Raw genomic sequence first — 21,694 nt, forward strand, 5'->3', positions numbered from 1 at the left:
CTTCCTTACAACGCCCCATTTGGACGGGCCACTCTTTTGGCCCCAAAGTAAAGGAGACCCTTACCCGGTGTGAACAAGAGGGAAAGACTCTGTCTGCTGTCGGAGTCCGTTTTCCACCCCAGTCGGAGGTAATGGCATGGGTGGATTTGTGTTTAAGCCCCAAGGTTTCCGGCAAAGTTGCCAGGTTGGGAGTGTGGTGGTAATTTCGCCGCTTGGCGCAAGTGAGCAACTGATGTCACAGGATCCCACTAAAAATTTCCAGTGCTATATAGTCCAGGCCAATTCTCTGGACGGGTTTGTGTTTTATAGAGGCTTTAGTAAATACACAGAGGGTCATTTTGGTTCGGTTAGATACTTCCTCCTTCTTAAAAAAATCGAGGCCCCAATCGACCAGTTTTTGAGGATTTCTTAGGTTTTATAGGATATCCACCATCATCCGGACCAGCAAGATGGACTTTTAAGGTTTTAGTTCGAGATAGGGGCCGGGGCCCTTTGGCAGCTCCCCATGCTTAGAAATGCAAATGGTTTAGAAATTCTTAATCGATCTTCCTTCTGGGGGGGGACGGGTGTGGTCAGAACTTGTTATGGCTACTTACCAATAGGGTTTGCTCCGGTGGGAATGTTCCGCTGTGATACCAGTTCCAAGTTTCCCTTTGGTGGATGAGCCCAGTGTTCATCCTAAGTATGATTAAGGACCTTGAGACGTAGTTGGGTGTTACTTTTCCTGTCAATGTTTGGTTTTGAACACCCAATACATAGTGTTTGGCCAGAGCTTATTTCTCAATTTCTGGTAAGCCAGGGGTTTCCGTAAATTGGGAGTTTCTTCAGCCAGACAAACTACTGCATTAGGCTTTATTAACAAGCATGAATTCAAGCTTCTCCAACCGAGAGGTATTTCATTTGAATCATATAGTTACTCCATCCCCTGCAAAACTGGTTGAAGGTTTTGGGACCATGGATACCTGTATGCTGCGTGCCTCAGGCCTGAGCCGTTTCAGTTACTGTTTGCACGTTTTTCCAACAGTGCCTCACCCCGGATTTTGAGGTTTAGACTTCGGCATTAACATTACTTTAGTTTTTACCGGGGAAGGGGTTTGTCCTACCGCCAAAAAGGCTTGGGGTGGCAAGAGCCTTGGCAGGAACAAAGCCAAGGGAACGGCAATGGCATTCTGAAAAAGTTCTATTTCGTGATTTTACATGAATTAATGGGGATAATATTTTTAGAAATACACCATAAAGGTATTTTTTATTTGTTTGACGGGAATTCTTATGGGAACAGAGGCCTTTAACGTTGGACTGCTACCTCAATACCTTCCAGAGAAAAGTTCAATGGTCGTTCAACGATCCTTCCTTCTTAGAGGAGGAGTCTCATATTGAGGATGCACACCACATCAAGGCCAGGGATCCAGAATATTCTGGTGGGCGTATCTTTGACCCGCCTTTGGTTACCTCAGTCTGGATCAAAGTTGGCTTGAGAATTCTTCGTTTCCGGCGGGGTGGGGCGGTAGTGCAGGAATTGTTTTGGCACTTACCAATAGGGGCCGGTGAACTAATCCTGTTGTAGATTTCCTAATTTGATTCCTTTGAGCGTACCATTGTTCATAGGAGTTATAAATCAGGAATCTAAGGTTCTCGGAAGATATTTTCCTCAGATATTGGGTTTGATCCCAAAAATCCCAGAAACTTACTCCAGTGTTCGTCGGAATGCCATGGTTCCTGTATAGGGAAGGCTGCACATGAGAGTCCTACAATGGCTACTGTTTGCACAATGGTCATTTCAACAACTACCTCTAACACACGAGATTCTTATAACAAAACTTGCAGAACAGATCTAAACTGGTGGCTTCAAACGCAACCTTTCCAGGGGAGGCCGCTTGTGCTACCCACTTACAGTTACGGTGACCACGGACGCTTCCCTGATAGGGTGGGGGCATTTTCAGGGACAGACAGTCCAAGGCTAATGGACCAATTTGGAGTACAATCTGCACATCAATGTTCTAGAGTTGAGGGCAGTGTTTCTAGCGCTGCAAACACTTTGCTCCCCTTCTTCCTCTAGGGACTATTGCAGTTCAGACGGACAACATGTCAGTAGTCTGGTACATAAACAAACAAGGGGGAACCAATTCCTATCAGCTATGCAGAGAGGCCATGAGAATTTGGCAGTGGGCGAGTCCACGGTCGCTTATTAGCAACGCACATCCCGGGTCATCCAACGTCATAGCCGACAGGCTGAGCAGAGCAATTCTGTTACCGCACGAGTGGTCTCTAAAACAGTCAGTGGCGGAAAGGATTTTTCGCGACGTAGGGCCAGCCTTCCTGCGATCTGTTTGCGTCCAATGAACGCCAAATGCAGGAGCTACTTTGCCCTATTACCCCCTCCAGGGGAAGTCCCCAGGGACGCACTGGTTTACGATTGGCCCCCGGGACTCCTGTACGCATTCCCCCCTTTTCCTCTGATATCAAGGTTTCTCCAGAAAGCCAAGAACCTACACAGGACGATAATCCTCATTGCCCCATTCTGGCCTCGTCAAATTTGGTTTCCCTTCCTGAAGACACACTGCATTCGGGGACCATGGATTCTGGACCCAGAGCCAGATCTATTGACTCATTCGTCAGGGGTTCCCCATCCCTCGCTTCTCCCTCCATCTGACAGCTTGGCTGCTCCAATTCCCAACTTAGCCAGGTCTGATCTTTTGTCACCAGCAGTCCAGGATATTTTGGTGGCTTCGCATAAAGCTTCCACTACTAAGACATATGCTAGCAAATGGAAACGATTTGTATTCTGGGCGAATACACACCATGTGGATCCTTTTATAGCTCCTTTGAATAAGATCTTAGAGTTCTTAACTGATTTATTTCATCAGGGTGCTTCTCCTGCTACACTAAGAGTTCAATTGGCTGCCATTTCAAATTTCCATGTGGAAGAGTGTGGAGCTCCTGTTATGGCTCACAGACTTTGTAAAGCCTTTTTAAAAGGAGTTTTTCATATTAGACCATCGTCAGATCTCCTACGCCACCTTGGAGTCTAAACTTATTACTATCTAAATTAATGTTACCCCTTTTGAACCTGCCTCTTCTGCCCGTTAAAATTTTTATCCTGGAAAACTCTCTTTCTGGTAGCCATTACATCCGCTAGGCAGTATCTGAACTTCAGGCACTCTCCATCAAGAACGAGTATTTGATCATCCACTCTGACAGAGTTTCTCTTGAACCAATTCATCCTTCCTTCCTAAAGTATGTTCTATTAGCAATATTAATCAGTCCATTGAATTACCCACTTTCTTCAAAACCACTCCAACAAAATGGAGTATATGTTACACAAATTAGATGTTCACAGACAGCTAAGATTTTATTTGGATAGAACAAAAGATCACAGAAAGACAGATCAACTCTTTGTGGCTTTTGCTGATAGCAGGAAAGGACTTGCAGTTACCAAAAGGACTCTTTCTAAATGGTTAACGGATTGTATAATCTATGTCTACGATTCTTCAAATCAAACCCTATTACACAAGCCCAAAGGACATTCCACAAGGTCAGTGTCTACATCTTTGGCTCATGCAGCCCGCCTTCCACTGGACGCTATTTGTGCAGCTGCTACTTGGTCCAGACCACATACTTTCATTTCTCATTATAAGGTAGACAAGGTTTCTAGGGACAGGGCAACCTTTGGTTCCACTGTGCTCAAGAACGTCCTCCCGTGAGTTCCTCAGGAACAAGGAGCTAGGGACGCTACCCATGTGTAAGAACAAACGGCGAGATTGAACACTATCACATATAGAAGTTATGTCCTTACCATAACGTTCCATGTGGAGTGTTCATCGCGCCTTTGTTCTTACATTCCCACCCTCCCTCCCCCAGGAAGAACGTTCTATTTGGTGCCTGGTCTGGAGTATTCTCCTTCTGCTGTTGCAGTATTAGTGATACTATCATACCTTTGGTAAATTGTATATATGTACTTTTGTATATAGTTTGGCAGGTGTGCGTGCTTTTGGTATGGTTTGCTTGCAAACTAGATCTGAGGTAAAGGCAGAGGGGGATTGTGGGTATTAGATGTCCTCGAGCTTCTTCTCGATGCAGAGCTTGCAGTCGGCCGGCACGGAGCCGAGGATCGGCTCCGAACCCATGTGTAAGAACAAAGGCGAGATGAACACTCCACATGGAACGTTATGGTAAGGACATAACTTCTATTTATAGGTGGTATGTATTAATGGTAGTATTAAAAGTAGAAAGTGACAGAAGAGAAAATGTGTAAGATAGTTTTTTTAGATGTGTGGAGTAGGATAATAAAGATTAGGGATAACTCATATGGTATAACAGTATGACATATACACAAGTATATTTACTATGTGAAACAGTTTTGCTAGATTAAGGAGGCTGTGGATATGTGTTGCATGTGCAGCTAGGGTTATCAATGAGATGTTGTTTTAGTTTTCTTTTAAAGGAGATTATGTTGTCTAATTCTGTAACTGATGATGGGAGGGCATTCCACAGCTTAGTTATGGAATGGGAATAGAGGCAGCTACCTGCTCTTTTACTAGGTTTTGATACTTTAAGTAAGTGTTGTTAGAGCATAGAGTTTTGGATGGGACGTAAGGTTCAATGATATTTTTCAGGGAAGGGCAAAACTCAGGTTTATAAATGAGTTTATGGGCAAAGGTAAGTTGTGTGTAATATAGGTAATGTGCAAATTCTAGCCAGTTTAGTTCTATAATGGCCTGGCAATGGTGGGTGTGATATTTATGGTAGTCTTGAAGAATGCTGTAGATGTACAGGTCGAAGACAACAAAATATTAACATTTCATTCTTTTGGGATTAGGGCATTGTCATAGATGCATTTAACAAAATGTCATCAGAAAATGAAGTAGTGTAGAAAGGCAGATGGCTATCACAAGCATGCAAGAGACATGTAAGGTCTCATTTTTCTTGCCAGTATTTTTTTTGTAGATGGCACATCAAGATATTTATTTATATATCCTGCAGGCACAACCTTTCCAACACGGGGACGAGGAACTAGGATTGAGTCAGCCAATGGCATGAATTCACTCGTGTTAGAAGACTGCTAGATGCAGACATCACAGTATTACACACGGAAAATAAATGACTTTACTGATTGTCCACTGTTGTCATTAAAAAGAAAATTTAAGTTATTTTGGTGCAGATTTTACAAAGGTAAAACTTATGTGGTCAGACATCATACAGGGAACACCTAGAAGGCTGCTATGGACAACAGAGCAATAGAACAGAATACGGTCATTAAACATGTTTGTCAGGTCATTTGGTGGAACAGTAGATCTGATGTTGTCATTTTCATTCGTTCCTCAGTGAATGAGTTCGGATCTGATCCTCTGATCTGACTCAGCCCCTTTCTTCTGCAGTCTAGGATTCTAATCTTGAGCTCCTCCCTTTACCCATAATGACCTGATCACTGGTTTACCCCAGATCTTGTTTGCCATTCTAGCGATCAGTCAGGGTTTCACACTCTCAAGCTCTAGTCTGTTATTAGTCAGTTGTGAGTGATGTAATATTTCTTGTCTTATTACTAAATCTCTTTTTTCTTTAGTACCTTCCTCTCTTTACCCTTCAGAGTTAGTTTAGACCTTTTCTGCTACTAGTGTAGACTCTATCATTCCATCGTTGGCAGTCTTTCTCCTTTTCTTACCGCTCCTGAGATACTTTTTATACCATTGTTGGTATTTTCTCCTTCTTTTCCCTCCTTTAAAAAAGGCCTTATTTGTTTCCTCTAAATTGTTTTATTTGTAGTGTTTGTAGTGTTCTGATATGGCGGACAAACCTACAAACCTAGTGGTTTCAGGAAATACATTTCCTGTGGGCATAAGATACCCAATTCTGATGACTACAGGGAGTGTGTTTTGTTTAGTTCTATCATCCGGCTCACCTTCAGATTTCTTGTGAAAATTTTGCAGGTTTTAACTCCAGGGTAGTAAGTGATAGTCATAACAAGCTTATTTTGAAGGGTATGATGCCTGCTTCTCCTTCTGCAGTTCCTTCTACATCAAAGGCTCAAATCCCCTTGAGAAGTCAGAAGAGTTTGGAGACCAGGGAGTCTAGGAAATGCTCATCTATCTGATCTCCTTCTTCTGCTTCATGTTCGGATCCACCATCTTAAATAAAAAAGGTTTTGGATCCAACCTCATCAGATCCTACAACCCCTAAGATTAAAATGTTTCAGATCCGACTTTGTCTGATATAATTGCAGACATTGGACCCGACCCAGTTTGGCTTCGTCAAGGGCAGATCATGCCTTTTGAACTTGGTCGACTTCTCTTAAACAAACAGACGCCAGGCCATTGATGAGGGAAAGCATACAGCCTACCCTACCTTGACAAGGCTTTCGACACAATACCACTAAAAAGATGGTCAAAGATGGGTTGCAAACTGTTGCTTATGACAGAACCCAATAGGTTAGAGTGCTGGGCGCTTATGTCGCACTCAAGCCGTCCGGTGTGGTGTGTCCCACAGGGGTTTCCGGCCCTCATTCTATTAGCATCTACTTCTCCAAGAAACAGGCCAATGGGAGACTTGGACTTTACGATGCTGCAGTGACACTGCAAACTGGGCCATAGTGAAAAGTGCATCGACACGGCTTAAATGTAAACAAAAGCAACAAAATGGGTGGCTTGGGTGACAGAACCCACAGGGGTAGAGAGTTGCTGGCGCTATGTCAGACTCCAAGCCGTGGTGTGTCCCACAGGTTAGGCTCGGCTCTTGCCCTTTATTGTTCGGCATCTACTTCTCAGTACAGGCCAACATGGAGGATTCTTTGATTGACAAAGTTTGCAGACGCATCAAACTGGGGCCCCAGTGAAAAAATTCGGGACACGGATATCCTTCAGAAGGGACTCACGGAAACAGATAGCTGGTGCCAGAGCCATGGCCTGAGAAGTTAAAAAAAAAATATGAACATATTCTTCGAAAAAAACAATGTAACCTAAGCTACCATATAGGTGGCAAATCCACTAAGCACAGATTGCCCACCTGATCATGAAGGGATTCGTGATTCAGATCTGAGTGGGGTCATTGTGTTCCCCCTCTTCACTCTGACTACTAATGATCAGTACAATGCCCCATTCGGGATGTATCTCACCCGACATCTGCAATTGAGCTCATCAGTCGCATACCCGCTGCTCCGAGGTGACATGTGCCTGACATACAAGGCCATGTCATAAATCCAAAACCACTAGAACAAGACTAAAACCTTAGCACGGATATATAAATAGGACGTGTGGAGGGATAGATTTATCCCAGAGACTCCCCTATGCTGTGGAATAAAACCGGTCCATGAGAACTCTTGACCTGTGGATGGGAGATGTAGGTTTACCCTGAATCATCTCTGTGTCCTAATGGGCACAGTATTTTTTCATAGGGTGGTGTGAACCTATGAACCTATAATTGCATGCCCAGGCAGGTGTCTTCAGATCTGCTTTCTGTGCTTCTCTCTGGAACCAGTTTCTCTGAGATTGAGACCCCTTTTTTTGCAGGAGACTCCAAAAAAGACTGCTTGTCCTCTTTCAGCATCCTCCTGTATCAGGTCTTCCCAGAGTCTTTCTGAGTATGATGTGGATAGGATAATGAGAAAGTTCCTTAGAGCTCAGATCCAGATGGGGTCCTTCAGGCTCCCTTCCCCATTGGATTTATGAGTCCGCGACCTTCACACCCTTTAGTGACTTCTCCTATTCATCCTGTGGTTTCAGAATTGTTAGATCCGAAGATTCCAAGAGCTGAAGCATTGGATCCAAGAATGTTACCTTCCTCAACTCCATCTCTTTCCCTTATCTAGTTGGCTCCGACTATTTTGGAGCAGAATTATTCTCTGAGCCGAAGTGCTGGTGTTGAGCCCAGGGGGATTACTTTGACTCCGAGGGTTTCAAAGCCATCCCTTCCCCCCGGTGCCTCAGTGTTAGTCAGCTCAGGTCCGATTCCCTCCTTAGAGGCGGAATCCGAAGGGAGTCTAGCATTAGCTTATCCAAGAACTTTGGCTCAGGGGAGACTGATTTCCACTTCTACTGGACCTTTTGCCTTTGACGTAGTGGAAAGGGTTTTCTCCTGTCCAGGGGATCCTTCAGGTATCGCCTCTTCGGATCCTATTCCCACCCCTCCTCCAGATCTGACTAAGTCTCATCATCTTATTCCACAGGGACAGCCAACCAGTAAGAGCTTCTATACAAAATCCTGCACAGGGGACCCCCATTCTTCCAACACTTCTCCAGGGTATCCCAATGAAGAGGTTCCTTGGAAGAAACTGTGCAAAAGGAGGCACTTAGATTCCCCTCAGGAATCACTAATAGATGACACTGATTTTGATGAAGGAGAAGGGTTCATCAGATCTTCACCAGAAGACATCTCATTTGGAGACATTTTAGAAATCATGCACCAAAAAGGCGGCTGGTCTTCCCAGAAACCTTCTCAGGAGGAACCACTGTTCCTGACAGCTTTCGGGTCCAGCCTCTACATCTTGGGTAACTCCTCCTGGCAGATGAGCTTGTCGACCTTGTCTCCCAACTGGCATGGAAAGAGCTGGACTCAGTAGATCCCATTCCCAAATGCCTGGACAAGATCCTCAGTGCACCACTAAACAGACAACACTGGTGCAAAGGAATTCCTGTAGATGCCGTGCTTGTTACGGCATCCACGAAAAAAGAGCTAGCTGAACATGGCTCATCTATCCATCCACCTGACGGAGTGTCTAGGGCTTTGGACAGATATGGAAAGCGAATATATACATCAGCAACTTTGGATATACAATCACTGAATTTCCTGGCACATTTTACTAGGTTACAGAGGAACGTAATAAAGGAACTCTCTAACTCTACCCCTGGGCCCATGTTGGCAGAGGAAATTAAAGCTTATTGTTTGTGACTGGCCACCCTACAATCCATATCAAACACATCCATGAGGTTAATCTCTCATGCGGCTGAAGGTTCCTCACGGGCCATGGATACAGGCATATCCATCAGGAGGCATGCCTGGATGTACTTGTGTAACTTTGCAGAGCCCTTTAAAGCATAATTCATAAGTGCTCCTTTTGATGGATCCTCCCTTTTTGGGCCCACCGCTAAAGAGACACTTTTCCATAGTGAACAGGAACCTTGACGATTGGATGGGAGAAAGGAAATTCACCCCGGGGATCACGTCAGTCGCCCTGCTAGACAGGGGTCCAGGGAAGTAAATAGTGTGGGAAGAAATAGCCAGGGAATTGTCATGGCTAGGCTTATATAGGCCGTAGGGCTGATAGCCTAGTACCAACCTATGAACCTATGAACAAGATGGACATTTTGTATCTGCTGTAGGACTCCATTTTTCTACCCTGCAGAGATCTTTCGCTTGGTGTAAGAAAATGTAGTTTCGGAAATCTTTTAAGCCTTTTCAAGCTTCATGCAAAGATGTTTTCCCCCACAGGTAGAGGGGGAAGTAATTATAATAATGGAAGATGCCACCCACATGGCAGAGGGGGTCCACAAAATCAAGGGCCTTTCTCGATTAGACCCTTCCTGCATTTCTGAAAGGTTGCGCAACTGTTCTTCTCTGGAGACAGCTGGGGGATGCTTGTTTTTGCACCCGGCAAGCCTGGGCAGCCATCACTAAAGATACATAGGTAGAAAGAATCATATCCAGAGGATATTTTATCCCTTTTTTCAAAATCCACCAAGGATAAGAAAAAGTTTCACTGATGTTCCACCCAATCAGCAGGAGCAAGCAGCTCTGGAAATTTAAAAGCTGCTAGTCAGAAAAGTCATTCAAGAGGCCCCATCAGATCAAAGAGGGTCTGGTTTTTACTCAAGGTTTTTTTTAGTGCCAAAGTAAACAGGACTTGAGACCCATCCTGGATCTCATTTATCTAACCAAATTTATAAAGAACTCCAAATTCTGGATAGTCACGGTTTAGTCCATTGTACCGTTGATCCAGAAAGGTGACTGGATGTGCTGTATAGAGCTGAAGGATGCATAGTGTAACAACCCTGCACTGACCCATTAATCAAGGAGCCTCAAGCCTCACCACTAGCACCAGTGAGGGGCATCCACGTTGGGAGGGATAACAAATACACACACAGTAAATTACAATTTCCCGTAAGAGCACACAGAGATCACAGTCAGTCTGGGGATGGTTTCTCCCTTTCTCTCCAGATCCCCAATAAGACTCCCCACTGGCACAGCTATAGGGTATAGATCTCACCCTAGTGCTCAAGCTAAAACCTCCAGCACCCTCTCTGTCCAACCAGTGCTTCATATCCCTGCCCAAGTAGCTGACACACACACACACACACACACACACACACACACACACACACACACACACACACACACACACACACACACACACACACACATACACACACACACACACACACACAAACACACACACTTTAAGGTATGAGTTATATGCAAACACACAGACACTCCTGGGGAAGCCTGGCACAGGTTCTCCAGCTATGCCCGTTCCTGCCAGTCTGTAAGGTAGTACAAGCTGCCACCAACCACTAATATTGGCTACTAATAAGGTCCTTACCAAAGGGTGACCAATTTTAGTGTGCAATATTATTATCCAGTTAGTAAAATTATCTCTACACAAAACAGCCACAGTTGAAAAGTTTAAAAATATTTAATAATAAGTAATAAAAATACAAGAAAAATCTCCTCAGTTCAACACAGTGCTAGTCAAGAGTTCAGAGATCACAGGAAAATGCTTAAAAATAATGCTGACATAAATATAGAAAACAGCTAGACTAAACTTACTATTTTCTATCTATTTCTAAGAGAGACACTAAAGTCTAAGATCCTACTTATTTACAGAGTAAAAGCAGAGTACTGGTGAGTGGATGGTTTTCAGACTAAATCCAAAATGCTCTAATGCCCTCTCTCTGAGAAAGTCTTAAATTGATAATACATCACTATTAACTCATTTTAGATTACATCATTCTTCTCTGGTTCCCAGGCTAACAGAAACTCAGAGTTTTAACATTTATTTGTCTTGCACCTGGCCAGGAAACCACAGCAATAAAAGACATTATACATATAAAATCTAGCAATTAACTCTGGTCTCAAAACAATAGATGGAATTCCTTAGTCCAGACATTCTGTCTCCGAGCTTTGAGATCAAACAGTCATGAATTGCTTTACTGTATCAACTTTCTTCCAGCGGAGTGCACTTTGGTTACATTTTTTAAGTGCAACATTTAACACAGTTTTCTTTACATTTGTGAAACAGCCTGTGGATTTTATTAATATTTACGATGACATAGAATTATCTACAAAATTATATCTAGCTGGGCTGGCAGCCTTTCAGTTTTTTACATTTCTTCCCTCCCTGAGAACTCAAGCTAGTTTTTCAAGTGTCTCTTGAGAAACATTGCTTGAGGGTTAGATCTATCTGAGTATACCTTACCTCATTCCCTGTCTTGAGAGCCCATCTGCATTGGCAGTGCTAATCCCACTGTGGTGCTGCACTGACATATTATATGCTTGTAACCCTAGGCTCCATCTTAGCAACTTAGCATTTTGCTGGCTGGCTCAGTGTAACCATGTTAGGGGACTGTGATCTGTAACTACAGTGAATTTTCTTCCATACAGATAAGGATGAAGTTTCTGAAGTGCCCACACTATGGCTAGGCATTCCTTTTCTACAGCTGCATAGCATTCCTCCGTGGGTTGAAGCCTATGACTGAGAAAAAACACTTGGTGCTCTTCTCCCTCTGAAGAAATCTAGCTAAGTACAGCTCCCACCCCATGTTTTAAAGCATCTACCTACATAACAAATTCCTTGCTGTAATCTGGACTGGCTAACACAGGGGTGGGATACCAAAACTTCTTTAAGCTTCTGGAATGCCTGCTCACATGCTGTGGTCCACACCACCTTATCTGGCCTATTTTTCCTTGTCATGTCTGTGAGGGGAGTAGCTGTGGTACTATAACTGGGGACAAACTTTCTGTAGTACCCTGCTGTCCCTAAGAATGCCCTCACCTGCTTTTTGGTAACAGGTGCAGGCCATACCTGAATGGCCTCCACTTTGGCAGGTTGTGGCCTGGTCTTACCACTCCCCACTCTATGTCCCAGGTTGGAGACCTCTGCCATACCCACCTGATATTTGCTGGGCTTAATGGTCAGTCCTACCCTCTGTAGTCTGCCCAGCACCTCCCTGACATGCTGAAGGTGCTCTTTCCAGGAATGGCTGTAGATGGCAATATCATCTAGGTAAGCAAGGGTAAACCCTCCTGCTCCTGCTAGGATATGATCTACCAGCCTCTGGAAAGTCGCTGGGTCATTTTTCATCCCAGAGGGCATCTTTGTGAGCTTATACAAGCCAAAAGGAGTCACAAAGGCTGACCTCTCTCTAGCACTGGGAGTCAATGGCACCTGCCAGTAACCCTTGGTAAGATCAGTGGGGTAAGATACTTAGCCCCACCCAGTTGCTCTAGGGCCTCATCTGTTCTATGCATGGGTTAAGCATCTGACTCTGTGTGACTATTTAATTTTCTGTAGACTACACAGAACCTGGTGCTGCCATCCTTCTTTGGCACCAGCACCACTGGGGTGGCCCAGCGACTGTTGGACTCTTGAATTACCCCTAGTTCCAACATTTCCTGTATCTCCTCCCTCAGAGTCTGTTTGGCTCTCTCAGGCACCATATAAGGTGTCTGTCTATTAGGTCTTTGGGGTCCTGTATCCACCTGGTGCTGCACCAGGTGGGTACACCCTGGTTTCCCAGTGAACATGTCCCCAAACTGCTGTAACACTGCTTGGATTTCTCGAACCTGGGTAGGCGATAGCTGCTTGACATTGTTACCCCTTTCACTGAGGTGTTAGTCCGAACCTCACTGAAGAGATCAGTCACCAGATCTCCCTTAGACTCCTCCTGCAATCCACTGCAAATACTCAGCACAAGAGCCTCGCTATCATGGCAAGGTTTCATCATATTAACATGTTACAATTTGTGCTCCTGCCTAGCAGTTCTACCATGTAGTTAACATCACTTACATTTCTTACCACCTTGTATGGTCCCTCCCAAGCTGAGAACCATTACCTGCTGCCTTACAGCATACTCTCTAGCTCAAGCATTCCTGTCATACTAGACCTTCTTCTGCTGTTGGGCTTCTGCCAGGTTCTCCTGGGCCATGCCCATGAGTTCCCTGAGCCTTGTCCTGAGGTTTGTGACATATGCCACAACAAACTCCTTGTGAGATTCACACTCACCTTCCCACTCATCACAAATTAAATCTAGAGATCCCCTCACCCTTTGCCCATACAGCAACTCAAAGGGTGAAAACCTGTGGATTCCTGGGGAACCTCTCTGCAAGCAAACAACAGATGGGAAAATATTTGTCCCACTCCCTTTTAAACTGGTCTGCTAATGCCCGTAGCATGGACTTGATTGTAGAGATTAACCTGTCAACAAGACCATTAGTCTGGGGATGGTAGGCAGGTGGTCTTCAGGTGCTTCACCCCACAATACTTCCACAGATAAGCCAGCAGGTCTGACATGAAATTGGCATGTCTGTCAGTCAGTATTTCTTTTGGGAAACCTACCCTGATGAAAATCTCTAACAAAGCATTTGCCACCTTTTCTGCCTCAGTGGAGGACAAAGCCACTGCCTCAGGGTATCTTGTAGCATAATCCACTACTACTACTAGGATATACTTTTTGCTTGTGGAATGTGGAGTACTTAGAGGCCCCACAATATCCATAGCTACCCTCTGAAATGGCGTCTCAGTCACAGGCAAAGGCATCAGAGGAGCTCTCACCTTGTCTCCTGTCTTGTCTACCTTTTGGCACTGCTCACAGGTCTTGCAGTACACTGTTACATCTCTGGAAATTCCAGGCCAATAGAGGTTCTGCATAATACGTCTTTTTGTACATTTTATGCCCATATGACCTGCAAAGGGAATATCATGGGCTATGGCTAGAAACACCAGATGGTAGGCTCTAGGGACTACCAACTGCTGTATCCTCTCACCTTCTAGCCCTCCCTTGGGTCCACTCTCTATACAGTAACCCTTTGTCCCAGTGTACATATTTCCCCTTCCCTTCTCTTTGTAACCCTTCCCAGCTCCCCTTCCACAGGAAGTCTGGCATCCTCTGACAGTGGTGCCTGACTGTCAGCCTGGGTAGTACTACTCGGGTCTATATTATAACAACGAACGATCAAACGTTGTTATATCGAACTCAAATGTTTGAACTGACAACACATCAAACTACCAGAACAGCGATATTTTATCGCTGTCCCCCCCCCCCCGCAAAAAAAAAAAACACATTTAAACATTACATAAAGTGGGGGGCTTTGCCCCCCCCTACTTAAATATACCAACTCCGAGATCACACTACAGTGCTGAAAATGACAAAGTGATGGAAGCGGCCAAGCGACTTCTTTCCCAGGGAAAGAATTTGCTTATATGCCACTTTGTCATTTTGCGTTCTCGACATTTAAAGCTCAACCAAGACGCATTCGAGAAAATGCGTCTTCGGTCTTCTGATAGGAACCCTACTACTCACCTCTACCTTTGCAGTCACTCTGTCCAAGGGAACATCAGTATGGCTCACCTTCAGTCTCACTGCTACAGGGTAGCTCCCTCCCTGAAGTAACTACCTCACCAGTCCTGCTGCAAGTATGCGGTCTGCCTGGGTTTCCCCCAGGCTACCAGACCCACTTGCTTGTCTCAAAGCCTGTCTGCATGTAACAGCATAAACACATGGTACTGCCTCATCAAAACCTTTCCCCATCAGGACAACTGCAGGATGGTAGTTTGGTACCCTGGTTGTCTCAAGACAACCTACTATTGGCATTCTGTCCTTCCCACTTACTGGCTCCCATCAAAACCTTTCCTTATCAGGACAACTGAAGAATGGTAGTTTGGTACCCTGGTTGTCTCGAGACAACCTACTATTGGCATTTTGTCCTTCCCACTTACTGGCTCCCTCACCTTTTGTTCCCCACTTTGCCTCCGTGGACATCTGTATGCCACATGGCCCCACTGGTTGCATTCAAAACATTTAACCCTAGGTCTTGGATGTGTACCTGGACTAGTGGCTTCCCCTACTACTAGCAGATTCTGTTGGGGCACTCTGGGCTGCCTGCCATGGGTTCCTTTAGACCCATGAGCAGTACTAGGGCTCCCTTTCCTGTGCAGGCATGCCCTGCTTGCTAGGTATTAGTCTCCCTTCTTCTCCAACTCATCTGAAGTAGCACATTGTCTATCAGCTAACCAGATCCTCATGTCCTCAGGCAAAGTGCTAAGGGCTTATTCTCGGGTTTACTTCACCTTATCGCATGTTGAAAATATCGAACTGCAATAATGTTGTAAATGCCATACATCAAAAGTGTTGTTGCGGGATCATTGTACAGTGGGGATGAGAAAATTTGCTCTTTCCTCACTGTAGTGCGATCTCGGAGTTGATATATATATATATATATATATATATATATATATATATATATATATATATAAAATTAGCGGGGGGGACAGCCCCCCACAAGAACAGTTTTGATGTACGGCATTTTTGATGTTTATACCATTCGATATTGTCATCTTTTGACAAGGTAATATAGACGCTTATTCCCTCACCAAAAGGTCTGCCAGCCCTTCAAAAGTGGTGACCTGACATCCACTCACCCACCTATGAAAATAAGTGCTCAGTTCAGCAACATATTCGCACACACTTTCATCTGCCTTACGTCTATGCTCACGAAACATTTTCCTATAAGTTTCAGGTGTTAGCTTAAAAAATTCTAACAAACAATTCTTAACAGCAGTATAATCAAACAATTTGAGATCAGATAATTTAGACAGCACAGTTACAGCTTTACCATGGAGTAAGGGGGTCAGGAACTGTATGCAGAACCTTTGGTCAACATCGTACTGTTTACATACCCTCTCAAACACATGAATGAAGCTATCAAAATTATCCCCCTCTGTAAACTGCGGAAGAAATTTACTGACCTTTTGTGCTTCTGGGGTCCAGTTACTCCCTTTCCCATTACATCCATGACTCTGGCGAAGAGTCAACATCTCCTTTTCTTGCTTCCTCTACCTTTCCTTCTCCTCAGCTTCCAGGCGTAGCAGCTTCTCATTCTCCTCAGCCTGTGGACAACTCAGTCTCTCTGCAGCTTCAATTTCCAAACACCTGGCCTCCAACTCAAGTCTCTTTAGCACCAGATAGATATTTAAGCCCTCTGCAGAAAGGTTGAGCTGTCCATTATCTGAGTGTTATACATCTCCATGGCCACTCTGATTGTTCTCCTGATTGCTGTTTTCTGATGCAGTTGTGACCAAAGCTGCAATCATATCTGCCTTAGTCACGTTTCCATACACCAGTTCCTTAGCCTAGCACATCTTAGCCAACTGGCTCCTTGTCAGCTTGCCATATTCCTATGCTGACATGCTTGCCTGCTCTCCCTGTCTAACTAAGCTAACCAAAGAAATAAAACTCTTGTGATCTGAACTCTGAATATTTACTGTGTGGCTGATTTAGAGTACAAAAACACCTTCAGTGATCACTGTACATAAGCTACAGGAATTCACTATTCACACCACTACAAGACAATTACCAACCAATTAATATGTGATGTGGATATCCCACCACTGCCAGCCAATTATGTGACGCTGTGCACTGACCCAGTATTCAAGGAGCCTCAGTCCTCACCACTAGCACCAATGAGGGGCGTCCACATTGGAAGGGATAACAAATACACACACACACAGTAAAGTACAATTTCCCTTAAGGGCACACAGAGTTCAGTCAGTCAGTCTGGTGCTGGTTTCTCCCTTTCTGTCCAGATCCCCAGTAAGACTTCCCACTGGCACAGCTGTAGAGTATAGATCTCAGCCTAGTGGTCAATATAAAACCTCCAGCACCCTCTCTGTCCAGCCAGTGCTTCGTGTCCCTGCCCAAGTAGCTGACACACACACACACTTTAAGATATGAGATAAATACAAACACACAGACACTCCTGGGGAAGGCTGGCACAGGTTCGCCAGCTATGTCCCTTCCTGCCAGTCTGTAAGGTAGTACCAGCTACCACCAACCCCTAATATCAGCTATTAATAAGGCCCTTACCAAAGGGTGCCCAATTTTACTGTGCAATATTATTATCCAGTTAGTAAGTGTTACCAGAACGTTTAAGCCTTATTAGAGTGGCTTTGTTTAGTATCACTATATACATGCAGTGTACTCTAGAGCTTAAATTATCTCTACACAAAACAGCCACAGATGAAAGGTTTAAAAATATTTAATACTAAATAATAAAAACACAAGACAAATCTCCTCAATTCAACACAGTGCTAGTCAAGAGTTCAGAGATCACAGGAAAATGCTTAAAATAATGCTGTAGAATAGTCTGACAAATATAGAAAACAGCTAGACTAATTGCTATTTTCTATCTATTTCTAAGAGAGACACTAAAGTCTAAGATCCTACTTACATCAGAACAAAGGCAGAGTTCTGGTGAGTGGATGTTCTTCAGACAAAATCCAAAATGCTCTAATTTTCTCCTCTCTCTCTGAGAAAGTCTTAAATTGATAATACATCACTGCTGACTCATTTTAGATTACATCATTCTTCTCTGGTTCCCAGGCTAACAGAAACTCAGAGTTTTAACATTTCTTTGATCTTGCACCTGGCCAGGAGCCACATCAATAAAAGACATTATACGTGTAAAATCTAGCAATAAACTCTGGTCTCAAAACAGTAGAAGAAATTCCTTAGTCCAGACATTCTGTCTCTGAGCTTTGAGATCAAACAGTCATAAAATGCTTTACTTTATCAGCTTTCTTCCAGCAGAGTGCACTGTGGTTACATTTTTGAAGTTTAACATTTAACACAGTTTTCTTTACAGTTGTGAAACAGCCTGTGGATTTTATTAATATTTACAATGACATAGAATTATCTACAAGCTAGGTTTTGCCGCAGTGGTACGGAGGTAGCATTGTTACCTCACAGCAAGAGGTTCTCCCATTCGATTCTCGGCTTGGCGTGGGAATGCCTTGTGTGTGGATTCTGCATGTCCTCCCCGCGGTTGGGTAGTGTTCGAAAGACATGCATGCATAAATGGGTGTGCCTTCGTTGGAGGTTGGTCATTGAGCTGGCACCTCGGCATTTCATAAAAATCTACTGCCAATCCTTAGCGGACCGGAGTTCCGCTGTGGCGACCCCTTACCGGGAAAAAGCCAAAAGACAAACAACAACATTCTATCTAGCTGGGCTGGCAGCCTTTCAGTTTTTCACACATACTATCACATAAATACGAACAGATGATCCCGAAGATTCCGTCACTTGTGGCTGGCAGCCAGTGATTATCAGTTCAGAGCCCTGCCCTTTGGTCTCACCACAACCCCCCAGGGTGTTCACCTAATGCATGTCAGTGGTTGTAGCTCATCTGAGACTACATGGATTCAGAGTGTTTCCTTATTTAGACTGCTAGCTTCTCACTGCATCAACCAGGCATCTGTTGATAACACCCAGAGACTGTCTTCTTCAGTTGACTCTTTGTGTAGGTATCACCATAGATCTTGCAAAATCCAAACTTCAGCCATTACAAGTCTTGGAGTTTATAGGGACTTGCCTAGTGAATCTTCAAGTGTTCTTACCACAGAACAGAATTCTTGCTCTAAGATTACATGCCAGCCAGGTTCTGTTTCATCATCTTCCTTCAGCCAAACTGATTTTAAGAGCTCTGGAATTGATGGCTGCTGCAATCACATTAATACCACCAGCTCATTTTCACATGAGAATCTTCAGTGGACTTTACAAGTGCAATGGCCCATTCTACATCATCTCTTACAATTTACAATAAAATTGTCCAAGGTATGAAAGGACTTTAGTATGGTTGATCCGATCTAACAAGATTTCCCAAGGTCGCCCCTTTATCCTTCCTCCAACCATTGTCATGCTGACCACAGATGCCTTCCGGTTTGGTTGGGGGGCATTACTTAGGATGGACTGTTCAAGGCATGTGGACCCCAGTAGAGACCAAATTGCATATAAATGTCCTGGAGATGATAGCGGTCCTATTAGTGTTGCAGGCCTTCCAGAACTCTCTCTCTCTCTCTCTGGGGACAATTGATATTCAAATTAACAATATATCAGTGGTTTAGTACATCAACAAACAGGGGGGAACCAGATCTTACCCTATTGGCTGAGAAGCAATGAGAGTTTGGCAATGGGTGATGTTATCCAACCATTTTCTTAAAGCAATGCACATTCCGGGGAAATCAAATGCTAGCAAACAGGCTCAGCAGAACTATTCTTATGTCTCATGAGTGGTCTGTCAATCAGTTAGTGGTAAACATGATCTTCCACCAGCGAGGTCATCAATACTGAGACCTGTTTGCCTCTCCCTCAACAAGTGCAGCAGGTTCTTTGCCCTAATCCCTCCTCAGGGACAGTCACTGAGGGATGCTGTGGTCCACATTTGGCCCTTAGGTCTTCTTTATGCTTATCCTTCTCTCCCCATAATTCCCAGGTTTCTTCAGAAAGCTTTCAGGTTGAAGAGTAAAGAAATCCTCATTGTCCTTTTTTGGCCTTGGCAGATTTGGTTTCTCTTCCTATCATCTCATCTGATATGTTCTCCATGGACATTGGACCTCAGTCCAGATCTCCTCTCACACCTGTCAGGCCTGACTCATCCAGACATTCCGGGCCTCAAATTGACCATATGGTTTTTCTAATGTCAGTGATTGCTAGACATTCCAGGCTTTCCTGTCCTGTTCAAAGAATATTGTTTTCATCTCGGAAACCCTCTACAAAAAGATTTATAAAATGTAAATGGAAGAGATTTTTCTTATGGGCTCAGCAGAGAGATCTGGATCCTTTCTCTGCTCCAATCTCTGCTATTTTAGAATTTCTGACATTTCTTTTTCAAGGCGGGGCCAGTTTCTGTACTACTAAAGTTCAGCTGGCTGCCATTTCAAATTTTCATGTCAGAGATAATGCCTTCCCTTTGGCATCATCTAGGCTGTTTAGGTCTTTTCTTAAGGGTACTTTTTACTAAGGCCACATATTAAAGACCCTATACCACCTTGGGATCTTAATTTAGTTTTACAGAGTCTGATAGTCATCTTTTGAATCCCCCACAGATGTGGATATTAAGTTTCTTTCTTTGGAAACAGTTTTTCTTGTAGCCATAACTTCAAGGCAAGTCTCTGAACTCCAAGCACTCTCTTCAAAAACCACCTTACTTGATCTTCCATAATAACAGAGTTGCCTTGTGTACAAATCCATCTTTCTTACCCAAAGTTGCATCAGAAGCAGATATCAATCAAGTCATCAATTTGCCAGTTTTTTTCCCCACATTTGAGAATAAAGGAGAATACATGATTCATTCTTTAGGTGTACATAGACAACTTTGTGTATATCTTCATATAACAAAGTAAATTAGGAAAACTGATAATTTATTTCTTTCACTAAAAACTAGTTGGGTAGGCCTGCCTCAAAAATTGCAATAGCCAAATTAATAACTGATTGGATTTCTCATGTGTATTCCTTGAAAGGTTTGACCTTGGCAAAACAATCAAAAACGCATTCAGCTAGGTCAATGACTACTAAATTTGCTTTTTGGTCCAGAGCTTCCATTGATGATATTTGTGCAGCTGGTACCTGGTCTAAAGCTCATACCTTTGTGGCTCATTATAAATTGGACATCATGTCCAGGAATAGAGCTGCATGTGGCTCTGCGGTACTTCGGAACATTCTTCCATGAGGGCCACCCAAGGTTACCGTAGCTGGGGACTCTGTCCCAGTCTTTGAGGAATTAGTGAAAATGACAACATCAGATATTTAAGTTAAGTACTTGCCATAACTATGCATCTGTGTTGTCCATTTTTATTCTTCCTCAACTCCTGTAATACCTTCCCCTTCCTTGCTTTTGGGACTGACTTGATGGAGTTTGTCAGGAACCACTGTTCTTATTTGAGCCCGTGTTCTGTTCTATTACATCATTTTTTGTCAGTGTTATGGTTATGTTACCTTTTATTAACATAGTTTAGAGACAACAAACTCGATCTGAGGAGAAGCATTGATCAGGGGCATTATGGGGAAAGGATGGAGCTCGAGAGTCGGATCCTAGACTGCAAAAGAAAGTGGCCAAGTCGGATCTGAGGATCGGATCCAAACCCATTCGTTGAGGAAGAATGAAGATGGACATCACAGATGCATAGTTATGGTAAGTACATAACTTAAATTTCAAAGCCAAACATCAGTGTGAAGGTAGTTAAGCTGTGCACGCATGACAGGGTGCATTTAAGGTACAGTAGGATGCCCTTAAGGCACATCAATGTTTTTACAGGATTTACAGGAAGATCTTACTGAAATCCTACCAGATATGCTTGGAGGAGGGGTGAAAGGTCACCCTTCTGTGATAGAAAGGTAGTCTTGGAAGGACAAACTTGTAGGGGTCCTTCTGGGAGGGGGCACAGGCTCAAACAGCTTGGCCTTCTTCAGTCAGGCAATATGTAGCCATCCTCAGTGGAGCTTTGGACCCCAAGAGAGGCATGGACTGTTATGTACTTTATTGGATATTGTGCAGGTTCAGGGCCAAGGCCTTGGATTAACTGATTATTTGGAGTCACATACTCCTTCAGTTATATCTGTTGCATCAGTATTTGGATGAACTGAATTTTATAATTACCATGGGCTGTTTTTTCTTTCTTTTTTTTTTCTTCATGAGATAAAGGTTGCTGGATTGGCCT

At 43.8% G+C, this 21,694-nt stretch overlaps 1 protein-coding gene across 3 annotated transcripts in view; it reads left to right on the forward strand.

Annotated features, from left to right (window-relative positions):
* The window catches only part of NT5DC3 (5'-nucleotidase domain containing 3), a 968,426-nt gene that overhangs the window by 207,013 nt on the left and 739,719 nt on the right, over nucleotides 1–21,694 (forward strand). The gene's annotated exons all lie outside the window — the stretch shown is intronic.

This window comes from Protopterus annectens, chromosome 11.part0, assembly GCF_019279795.1.
Source record: "Protopterus annectens isolate FY-2018-M chromosome 11.part0, PAN1.0, whole genome shotgun sequence".
NCBI lineage: Eukaryota > Metazoa > Chordata > Ceratodontiformes > Protopteridae > Protopterus > Protopterus annectens.